The sequence below is a fragment of the Oryctolagus cuniculus genome, chromosome 1 (assembly GCF_051225735.1).
Source record: "Oryctolagus cuniculus isolate XC-2025 breed Fujian yellow rabbit chromosome 1, ASM5122573v1, whole genome shotgun sequence".
NCBI classification, from domain to species: domain Eukaryota; kingdom Metazoa; phylum Chordata; class Mammalia; order Lagomorpha; family Leporidae; genus Oryctolagus; species Oryctolagus cuniculus.
This window is the reverse complement of record NC_142867.1, coordinates 226,821,883-226,832,555: the sequence shown is the minus strand read 5'-3', so window position 1 is coordinate 226,832,555 and position 10,673 is coordinate 226,821,883. Positions and strand designations below refer to the sequence as shown.

Below are 10,673 nucleotides of genomic sequence, written 5' to 3'. Positions count from 1 at the left end.
ATTATTATTTTAGCATTAGAAATTAGAAAATTGAGGCATGGTTAGGTTTAAACTCATATAGGACAAAATCTGAATTTAAGTCATGTTTAATTTGCCTCCAAAGGCTGTGCTGTCAACCTGTATACAACAAAACTCCTCAAAATAAAATTAAGACATTCTATTCATGGTAATCATACTTATTGGTAACTACTTAATAAAGGCATCTGCCTGACAAAAGGGTTGTCAAAAATCTTTTGGCTCATCAATTTTCACTTTGAGGAAATCATCCTCTTGCTAATATCCAGACTTCCCTCTTTTTTAAAAAAGATTTATTTTATTTATTTGAAAGGCAGAGTTAGAGGCAGAGAGAGAGAGAGAGAGAGAGAGAGAGGTATCTTCCAATCACTAGTTCACTCTCCAGATGGCCGCAAGAGCTGGAGCTGCATCGACCCAAAGCCAGGATCCAGGAGCTTCCTCTGGGTCTTCTACATTGGTGCAGGGGTCCAAGGACTTAGACCATCTTATACTGCTTTCCCAGACCATGGCAGAGAGCTGGATTGGAAGTGCAGCAGCCAGGTCTCGAACCAGTGCCCATATGGGATGCCAGCACTGCAGGTGGCAGCTTTACTTACTATGCCACCATGCCGGGCCCTAGAAAGATCCAGACATCTCAAGGAGTACACAGTCGCTGTTTTAGGGGTTAGTTTCCAGATTCGTAATTTCTGTATTTCTCTTTTCTAAACTCATCTTGTCTTTTTTCAGTTGCTTTTGTTTATAAAGAGGGAACAGATTTCATGTACTTTATGTATACAGTTTTAAGAACATATGATATTGGGGCTGGTAGCGGGTAAGGCCACCACCTGCAGTGCTGGCATCCATGTGGGCGCCAGTTTGAGTTCCGACAGCTCCACTTCCTACCCATCTCTCTGCTATGGCCTGGGAAAGCAGGAGAAGATGGCCCAAGTGCTTGGGCCCCTGCACCTGTGTGTGAGACCTGAAGAGGCTCCTGGCTCCTGGCTCCTGGCTTGGGATCGGCACAGCTCCAGCCGTTTCGTCCAATTGAGCAGTGAACCAGCAGATGGAAAACCTCTCTTTCTCTTCCTCTCCTATTCTGTGTAACTCATACTTTCAAGTCAATAAATCTTTAAAAAAAAAAGAACATATGATATTTCCCACTCTACCCTATCTCCCTCCCTCCCTCGCTTCTACCTTCCTTCCTTCTTTTCTTACTTTTCTGTTTATAATGACATATTTTCAGTTTTCTTTATAATCGCAAGCTTGACCCTCCACTAAATATGCAACAAGTAGTAAGTCAAAAAACTACTGCTCCTCAGGATGAGTGATAATCATCTTGTCTTTAAGATCTCACCATGTGCATTATCCTGTGTCCCACATAACAAATGAAAAGCAAAGAGTAATAGAACTGATACTCATTTCTGGATTTGTGAATTAATTGGGAAAGAAATTGGGGAAAAACATTGCTCTATGAAATGCTTTTCAATAAAATTTGATTATTTAGATTTAATAACTAATCAATTTTCAAAAGTTTCAATATATTACATGAAATTTTCATTTTTTTAGGTCAAAATTTATAACTTCATATCGTTGAAGCTAATGATTATATAATTTTAATCAGTTACTATTAATAATTTTAATAATAACTCAGATGATTTTTCTGATTTTTTCAATGCTTAGAATTTTATGGCCACAAGAAATTAAGAAATAGCTTACATTTTATATTCTCTTTCATTGTGGAATATAAGATAGCTAATTATAAGAGACCTTTCAGCATAAAAATTTCTTGCAATAGAATAAAATATATAAAAGATAAGCAGAATGGAAGAACATGTTTAAAAGGAATAACATTAAAACATAGAGCTACTAAGGATCACTTTATTCTAAAACTTCAAAGATGGATAATGTATCAGATCATCCTGATATTTAGATGCCACTCAATACATGTTAAGAAATGGGAGTAATGTAAGATTTTGTTTTACATTATATTTAAAGGCACACTCTACCTTATATCCTTGTAAGTACTTAACCATCTGATGCATAACTTTATAAACCAGTTTTTAAAAGCGCATAGATGTGGAGTTGGTGCTGTGGTGCAGCAGGTTAAGCCACTGCCTGTAACACTGTCATCCCATATGGGCACTGGTGAGAGTCCCAGCTTCCTGGTCTGATCTAGCTCCCTGCTAGTGCACCTGGGAAAGCAGTGGAAGATGGTCCAAGAACGTGCACCCTGCTACCCATGTGAGAGAAGCTGGGAGATGAAGCTCCCAGGGTTGGGGCCACTGGGGATTGAGTCAGTGAATGGAAGATCATTTGATCGCTCACTCTCTCAATCTGTAACTCTGCCTTTCAAATAAATTAGTCATTTTTTTAAAAAAAGAAAATGCATAGATTTTCAGCAGGGTATATACAAGCAAAAACTGTAAGGACCACGGCCTTGACTCAATCTCTGAAATCGATGCTCACTCTCATTTTTATAGGATCTTGGGAACATGAACGTTCCTTTCCTCCAGTGATTTCAGCAGCAGGACTAGCCACCAGAACTGTTTTCCTCTGCAAGCGTTAAAGTGTGAGTGTCACGACCTCTGTCCACTGGATGGGTTTGGCCCCCTGAGCCCTAAGCCTAGTCAGCACAAGAGTTCTTTCTTGCTCTTATTCTTTCTACTTAATGTTTATTTTTGAGATAGCGCAGTTTTAACGTACATTAGAGTCAAAGGCTTAATGGCTCTGTTAAATAAAGAGTTCAACAAATAAAAAAGAAAAAAAAGGCCATAGTTCAGGAGGAAAACAAGCAAGGATTATAAACAAGAATTAAATGAAAGATATTCAACTTCACTCATATAAAATAAATGTTAAAGTAGCCATAAAACTGTTAATACCATAATAGTATATAATTCCTATCCATTTGTATGACAAAGATTTAAAATAAAGTTTGCTGAAACACTGTTTGCAGCACGATTGATATATACCAGCATTTCTTTGTTTCTTTTTAGCTCCAACATACCAGGGAGACGGTACGGCATTTGTCTCTCTTGAGAGCCCTTGAGAAATCTAAACACGAATCAACAAAGGCAACACTGTGCAAGCAAAACTAAGCAAAAACTAAGCTTAGCCTTAGTTTTTCTCTGCAAAATTTCATTCTGCAAAATGGGGATTTTAATAGTGTATTACTCTTCTCCCTCTCTGTCTCTATCACTATGCATTTCAAATAAATAAAGAGACCTTTAAAAATGGTAACTCTCTCTTAACATGGCTGTGAGGATTAATGAAACTGCTTGGTCCGTGGCAAGCTTTCAGTAAATGCTGGAAATTTGACCTATGCATTTTTCATTAAATTCTCATTTCATTCATTCTCATTAAACGTAGTCTGTATGTCTGCCATCCATGTCTCTCTTTTGTGTGACCTTTTCTACTTTTCAAAGTGCTGTGTGTCTGATCCTTTCTCACTGGGTAACTATAATTGTTTAGTCATAAATAATAACCAAGTAACCTGTTTTGGGGTGGGAATCAGCTGCGTCCATGGATACTCAAAGAATTATTAGACTTTGCAATTTGTTTGTTGGGAGAAAAAGTGAATAATTAAGGATGTCCCAATCTATCTCATCATTCTTACAGCAACCCCAGGACATTGCCAGCTCTGTGTCCCTGCAGCAATTGTTCATTACCCTTTTGAGTGCATTGAGCTTTTCAAAGCTCATGGAAGGGGCACCGTAGGTTAAGCTGCAGCTTGGGACACCCGCATCCCATGCCAAAGTGCAGTTCAAGTCCTGGCTACTCCACTTCTCATCCAGCTTCTTGCTAATGTATCCTGGAGGCAGCAAACCATGGTCCAAGTACTAGGGTTCCTGTCACCCTTGTGGGAGACCTGGATGGAATTCCAGCCTCTGGCTTTGGCGTGGCCTAGCCCTGATTGTTTTAGGCATTTGGGAAAATGAACCAGCAGATGAAGGATCCCTCTCTTTCTGTCACTCTGCCTTGCAAGTAGATGAAAATAAGTAAACATTTTAAGAATTGAAAAGTTCATGGAAAAATGCATATTGTAAAAATTATGCATGTGTTTCAATTTTTGTGTCAAAATGAGTGTCTTTTAATTCCTATTCTATAATTTTTTGAAGTACTGTCATACTTCAGATGAGAAGACCAAGGCTTAGGAAGCATGAGTGAATTCCTCAGTAAAACAGAATTGAGTGGTGGCTGGACTTCAGGTTTATGTCTGGAGACCTGATGATTCTACCTGTCTGAATACCTAGTTCTCTTAGCCTCTTCTCCATGGAGTTGGGTTTATTTATCATTCCTGATCTGCCTTCTTTCATGTCTCAAGCTGAATAATGCTACAACTCAGGGGAATGAACATTAAATTTTTCCATGTCAAAAGTGTGGCAGTGTAAAAGATGTTGAATATCCTGATCTGTTTCCCTGTGGTATGGTTATTAATGAAAGCCAAAGGGGGTGGACATGCTGACGGAACACTTACTGCATGCCTCACAGAGTTCTAGGAGCCTCATGTATGTTCTCAAGTGTTAGTAGCAGAAATTCTGTGACATAATTTTTTTAGCTCTATTTTGTATACAAGGAAATTGAAGCTCAGCGGGGTTCCCTGACATGCTCAAGGTCACAGAGTTAGTAACTGGAATGTGATTTCAACCTTCTCTGACCTCAAAGCCCATGCTCTTAACCACTGGGCTATGCCACCCCTCAAGCTTTCCTTACTTTTACTGTTCCCACTTTCTTTGTTTCTTACTTTCCCGTTATGCTGTCCTGTGCATTTGGCAACAGTAAGTGCTTATCATGGTTTCTTCTAGTTTAATCCTTATTATAAAACTAGAGAGTAGACATTATTATTCCCATTTGCAGATCATGAAATTGTGGAGTGGAGGGATTAATTCATTTCAACAAGGTCACAGAGAGTGGGATTGGTGCTAGAGTGATCATAGGTCTGTCCAACTCAGAAGTAAGGCTGTTTCCATCCTACCTCGCACATTGACAGCCTCGATCCATTCCCTTCCCGGGCTTCTTTTCCCTGATTAGCCTGTCATTGTGATTGGACTCTTCACATGAGTTCATTATTTAGAAAATATGGGCTGTCTATTCTCAGGTCTTTCTTTTTCTTTAAAGATTTATTTATTTATTTGAAAGGCAGAGCTACAGAGAGGCAGAGGCAGAGGCAGAGGCAGAGAGAGAGGTCTTCCATCTGCTGGCTCACTCCCCAAATGGCTGCAACAGTTGGAGCTGGGCCAATCTGAAGCCAAGAGCCAGGAGCTTCTCCCTGGTTTCTCACAATGGTGCAGGGGCCCAAGCACTTGGGCCAACTTCTACTGCTTTCCCGGGCCACAGCAGAGAGCTGGGGTGGAAGTGGAGCAGCCAGGACTCGAACTGGCACCCACATGGGATGCTGGCACCGCAGGCAGCGGCCCCACTCACTGTGCCACAGTGATGGCCCCTCTTAGGTCTTATGAAAGATGTAAGAATGGATTGAGTTCTGCTAGACAGGCAGCAGTTGGCTGCTATGTGGATCAGTGTTCACAGAGCTGCCGTTACAAAACAAAACACAGGCTAGAGAGTTCCAGGAATGGTTGGAGAGCAAACTGCCTGGAAACCTGGAGTCTTACTATGTTCCTCATCATTAGCAGAAATTATCCTCCCTGACTTTAATGCAACATATCATCGGTTTATTGGCAGAGGAGAGAAATGTGGTGTTGACAAGGGGGTAGAAAGGCAAAGTGGGGAATGGCTAGAGGAGAATCTTGCTTTATAAAGACATGGATCAAGAAAGAGCAATGTGCAGCAATGGAACTTGATCCAGGAAATGAAGATCTGAGCTTTGTTCACAGGTTGTCATGAAGCTTTTTTGAGACCTTGAGAAAATTACTTCCCTTTTCTGAGTCTTCAGTTTTTTTCATCTTGGAAACAAGAATAATAATACCTGATTTTAATGCAGAAGCTTTACAGAAAGAAGCCAGAAGACACTATATAGACACAAAGGTTCTCCAAACGTCCTAGTTGGAGATGGGAAAGCAGTGGGAAGGTGTTTGTTTTAAATTCCTGTAGGAAATTGAAGTGCCCATTATAAAATTAGTCTATAACTGTTGAAATCTGGTCCATGGATGGCCCTTTGTTAAATGGAGAGACACTTGATAACACAACTCAGTCTATGCTGTTTCCTTGTTTGATCGTTAATTCCAAGAAGTGGGAAGAAAAGTCTGAGTGAGTTGGTAAGGATCACTTCACCCTGATTACTCAATACCTCTGCAACTGATTGAGTCTCTGGGATTCCAGAAGGTATTTTCTCTCACCCCAGTGAAACGTCCCTGAGAAGAATTACTCTTGACTGTGTAAGGCATTCACACTTTTTTGTGGCTAAGGTTTTTTTTTTTTTTTTGGACAGGCAGAGTGGACAGTAAGAGAGAGACAGAGAGAAAGGTCTTCCTTTGCCGTTGGTTCACCCTCCAATGGCCGCTGCAGCTGGCACGCTGCGGCCTTCGCACCGCGCTGATCCGATGGCAGGAGCCAGGTGCTTCTCCTGGTCTCCCATGGGGTGCAGGGCCCAAGCACTTGGGCCATCCTCCACTGCACTCCCGGGCTACAGCAGAGAGCTGGCCTGGAAGGGGGGCAACCGGGACAGAATCCAGCGCCCTGACCGGGACTAGAACCCGGTGTGCCAGCGCCGCAAGGCAGAGGATTAGCCTAGTGAGCCGCAGCGCCGGCCTGTGGCTAAGTTTTAATAGGGGGAGGTGAGAAAGTCCATGGAGACACATGGTGTAGGGAAGAGACAAAATTTACAATATTCACAGTATCGTGCAAAGGGTCAATTTTGAATAAGATCAGTTTCCTTCCAGAAATATACTAAGAGCCTATCTAGGAATGGCCTAAAATGTTCAGAAACCGCTGTGTGCGGCTGTGCAGCTCCTCACCTCTTGTGGATGGGAATGGGCCCCCTGGAGGCAGCCTGGGTCATCACGTCTTGTTTCCACAGCAGTTCAGGGCCAGCGATGCAGGGAAGGCAGAGGCAGTTGCCCAGCCCAGCAGAAAGAAACGCATCGTGGAAGAGTTGGAGGAGGAGAGCTGCCAGACTCCTAGGTGCTTTTGCTTGATGGGGGCTGGAGGACAGGTCTGGGGAAGGCGTAGGGAGTGGAGGTTTTGTCACCTGCTCTTTGCAGGGATTCCATGGTTCTCCTCGGCATGGAATCCCAAGTGTGTCGTTGTTCGACCTCATTGCCTTCTCTGGGGAGGGAGACCCACGGGGCAGTGCTTCCAACGTCAGCATTAGTGAGTGTGGCGTGGCGGCTCAGCTGATCCCAGGAGAGTGGTCAGGACCTGGCCGTGGGGTTCACTGTGTGTGTTCCTAACTTTGGCTCTGAGAAGGAAGCCTGCAGAGACTTCTGTGCAGTCAAGGCCTGGATGGGTGGCTGCCTGCCCTGAGATGTAACCTCTTGATTTACTTTCCTTTTAAGGGATACATACTCGTTTTTAAAAAATAGCAATAAAAATACATATCAATTCATATTAAATTAACCCTCCCTACAGTCATGTGTGTTAGATATTGTTATCATCTCAGTCTTTCAGACCAGCAAACCAAGGATTAAAGAAATTAATGACTTGCCCAATTCATCTAGCTGATGGACATTCTGAGACTAAATAGGGGACCACACTACTCCATGATGCTCAGTAAATGTAACTCAACTTTCATTTCAAGTAACATTTGTTGCCTATTTTTCATGGTGGTTGTATCCTATGATTTAAAATGCATCATTGGGGCCGGCGCCATGGCTCACTAGGCTAATCCTCTGCCTACAGCACCGGCACTCCAGGTTCTAGTCCTGGTTGGGGTGCCGGATTCTGTCCCTGTTGCTCCTCTTCCAGTCCAGCTTTCTGCTGTGGCCTGGGAAGGCAGTGGAGGATGGCCCAAGTGCTTGGGTCCTGCACCCACATGGGAGACCAGGAGGAAGTGTCTGGCTCCTGGCTTCAGATTGGCACAGTGTGCCAGCTGTAGCGGCCATCTGGGGAATGAACCAATGGAAGGAAGATCTTTCTGTCTCTGTCTCTGTCTCTCTCTCTCACTGTCTAACTCTACCTGTCAAAAAATAAATAAATAAATAAAATGCATCATTGGGTTTACTCCTTCAGATTCTATAATGTAGGTTTTATTAAATCCTAAATCATAACAGTGAGACTGAAGATCAGGTTAAAAAATTGCCTACCTTTCACATGAAACAAATATTGGGCTAAATTTAAAACCAGATTTTCTCACTGCAAGCATGGGGGATTTTTTTCTAGTGTATCAAATCACCTTTCTCTGTTTAAATCTTTTTGTTTCAGAATATTTGTAAGATTAAGAACAAAAATTATAGAATTGAACAAAGAGTTCCCATATATTCCACACCCAGGCTCCCCTGATGTTAACATCTTAGTATATTTGTCTCAATCCATAAACCACACTCAGCTTCCCCTCCTATTTAATCTGAACTCCCTGATCTCTCCCTCCCCTCCTGGCCTCTAGTGATCAATGTTCTGTGTTCTTATTGAGGTTTTTTAAACTCCTGCCTATGAGGGAGAACATGCGGACCATTACATTAAGTGGTGATTCGTTGTTATCTCCGTTGCCTTTCTGCAGATACCAGGATAACAAAGGCTTCAGTGCTTTGCTGTGAGATGAGCCCCTATAGAAAGCAGGGAGATCAGCATGTCAGTGTGATGAGAGTTTTGGATCTAAACCTAAGTGTCAATTCAGCTTTCTCAACAGTACTCATTCATCTGTTCACTGCTGTCCTCATTTATTTAGGTAAATCCTTTGGGGTCAGGGAATTCTGTCATAAATAAGATGGAATCCCTGTTTTTGTGGAAGACAGACTATAACAAAAATGCATTGTACATTTGACCGTAGTCTCCACTAGTTCATGGCAAGGTATGTTTTGTCCTCCACTGCCAGCCCCCAAATCCAGCAGAGTGGCAGGCACATAATAGAAATTTGGTACTCTATTTGTAGAATGAATAGGAGGATAACTTAAATAATTCTTCAGACAATTATTTATTGAAGTATCGTTAAGACAAGTTCATCGAACGAGAAATACTGGGAGTTCAGAAAATGAAAATCACAAGGATCTAATCTCAGCTTCCTGAGAAGGCTTATCTGAGTCCATTCGGACTGATAAAGCACTATGCACTGGGGTGGTTGATAAACCATAGAGACATGTATCTGCACAGTTCTGGGGGCTGGGGAGTCCATGTCTGGGAAGGGACGCTTCCTGGCTGCTGGAGAGCACCTTCCCGCTGTATCTTCACGTGGTGAAAGGGTGGAGGCTGGACCCTGGGACCGCTTTTAAGAGGACACTAATTCCATTTATGAAAGCTCTGCCCTCACGCCTACTCACCCCCTAAATGCCCCCCCCCCACCATAGTCATCACCTGGTAGTTAGATTTCAATTTCTGAACATGAGGTCAACACAAAAATTCAGACCATGACATTCTGCCTCTGAGCCCCCAAATCCATGTCTTATGTGCAAAAATATTCATTCCATCTCAATACCCCTTAAAGTCTTAATTTGTCCCAGCACCAATTCAGAAGTCTAAAGCTCAGAATCTCATCCAAATATCTGAATCTGAAATGGATGATACTCAAGCTATGATTCACCCTGAGACAAACTTACTCTACCTGTAAACTTATGAAATAAAAAATGTTAATGAACTTCCAAATCACAGTGCTGAGACAGGCACTAGATGGACATTTCTTCTCCAAAAGTGAGAAACAGGCAAGAAGAAAGGAGTTAGATGTCGTAAGTCCAAGTCCTTACGGCTCAATAATGATCTTCTATAACTTTAGGCTTTGCCCTCCAAACCTGCTGGTGAGTTCTGACTTCTGAAAATGCTGGGCCTGTATTGGACCTCCAAGGCTCTGAGAAGTGCTGCCCTTGAAGTTCTAGGCAGCACCATGTCCACCACTCAGCTGAATGCAGCCTCTGCGGCTGACATGGGTTGGATTTGCAAAGTCTGTAGCTCTTCAAGTTTGACGGTCAAGGGGTGGCCCTAATGCCATGACTCTTCTGTTTTGCTCAAATCAGAGTTACAGAGATGGAAGATGGATCTTCCATCTGCTGGTTCACTCCCCAAATGGCCACAATGGCTGGCCCGAGCTGAGCCAATCAGGAGCCAGGAACTTCTTCCCAGTTTCCTACATGGGTGCAGGGCCCAAGGACTTGGGCCATACTCCACTGCTTTCCCAAGTATATTAGCAGGGAGCTGGATCAGAAGTGGAGCAGCTGGGACTCGAACTGGTGGCCATAAGGGATGCTGGTGCTGCAGACTGGGGCTTTACCTGCTATGCCACAGTGCTGTCCCCTGCCCAAATCTTTACAGTCCCTTTATCTTTTGATTAAAAATTCTGTCATTATACCATTTTTTTTCTTGTTGTATTTTACTCTAGCATTTAAGAGAAGCCACCCCACACGTCCAATGCTTTGTTTAGAAATCTCTTCTGGCAAATAGCTTATTCATGGCTTACAAGTTCTGCCTTCCACAAAACACTAGGGCACAGCATAATTCAGCCGTTCTCTTTTCTACTTTTCAATGTGGAGAACCTTCCACTAGTTTTCAGTAACATGTTTGTCATTTCCATCGTCGACCTCATCATAACGGCCTTAACCCCCTGTATTTCTACTAGCATCCTGTCTACAACTACTTGCATG

At 42.7% G+C, this 10,673-nt stretch overlaps 1 protein-coding gene across 1 annotated transcript in view; it reads left to right on the top strand.

Annotated features, from left to right (window-relative positions):
- Positions 1–10,673, top strand: part of LOC127489783 (olfactory receptor 1L8) — a 277,026-nt gene that overhangs the window by 218,922 nt on the left and 47,431 nt on the right. The gene's annotated exons all lie outside the window — the stretch shown is intronic.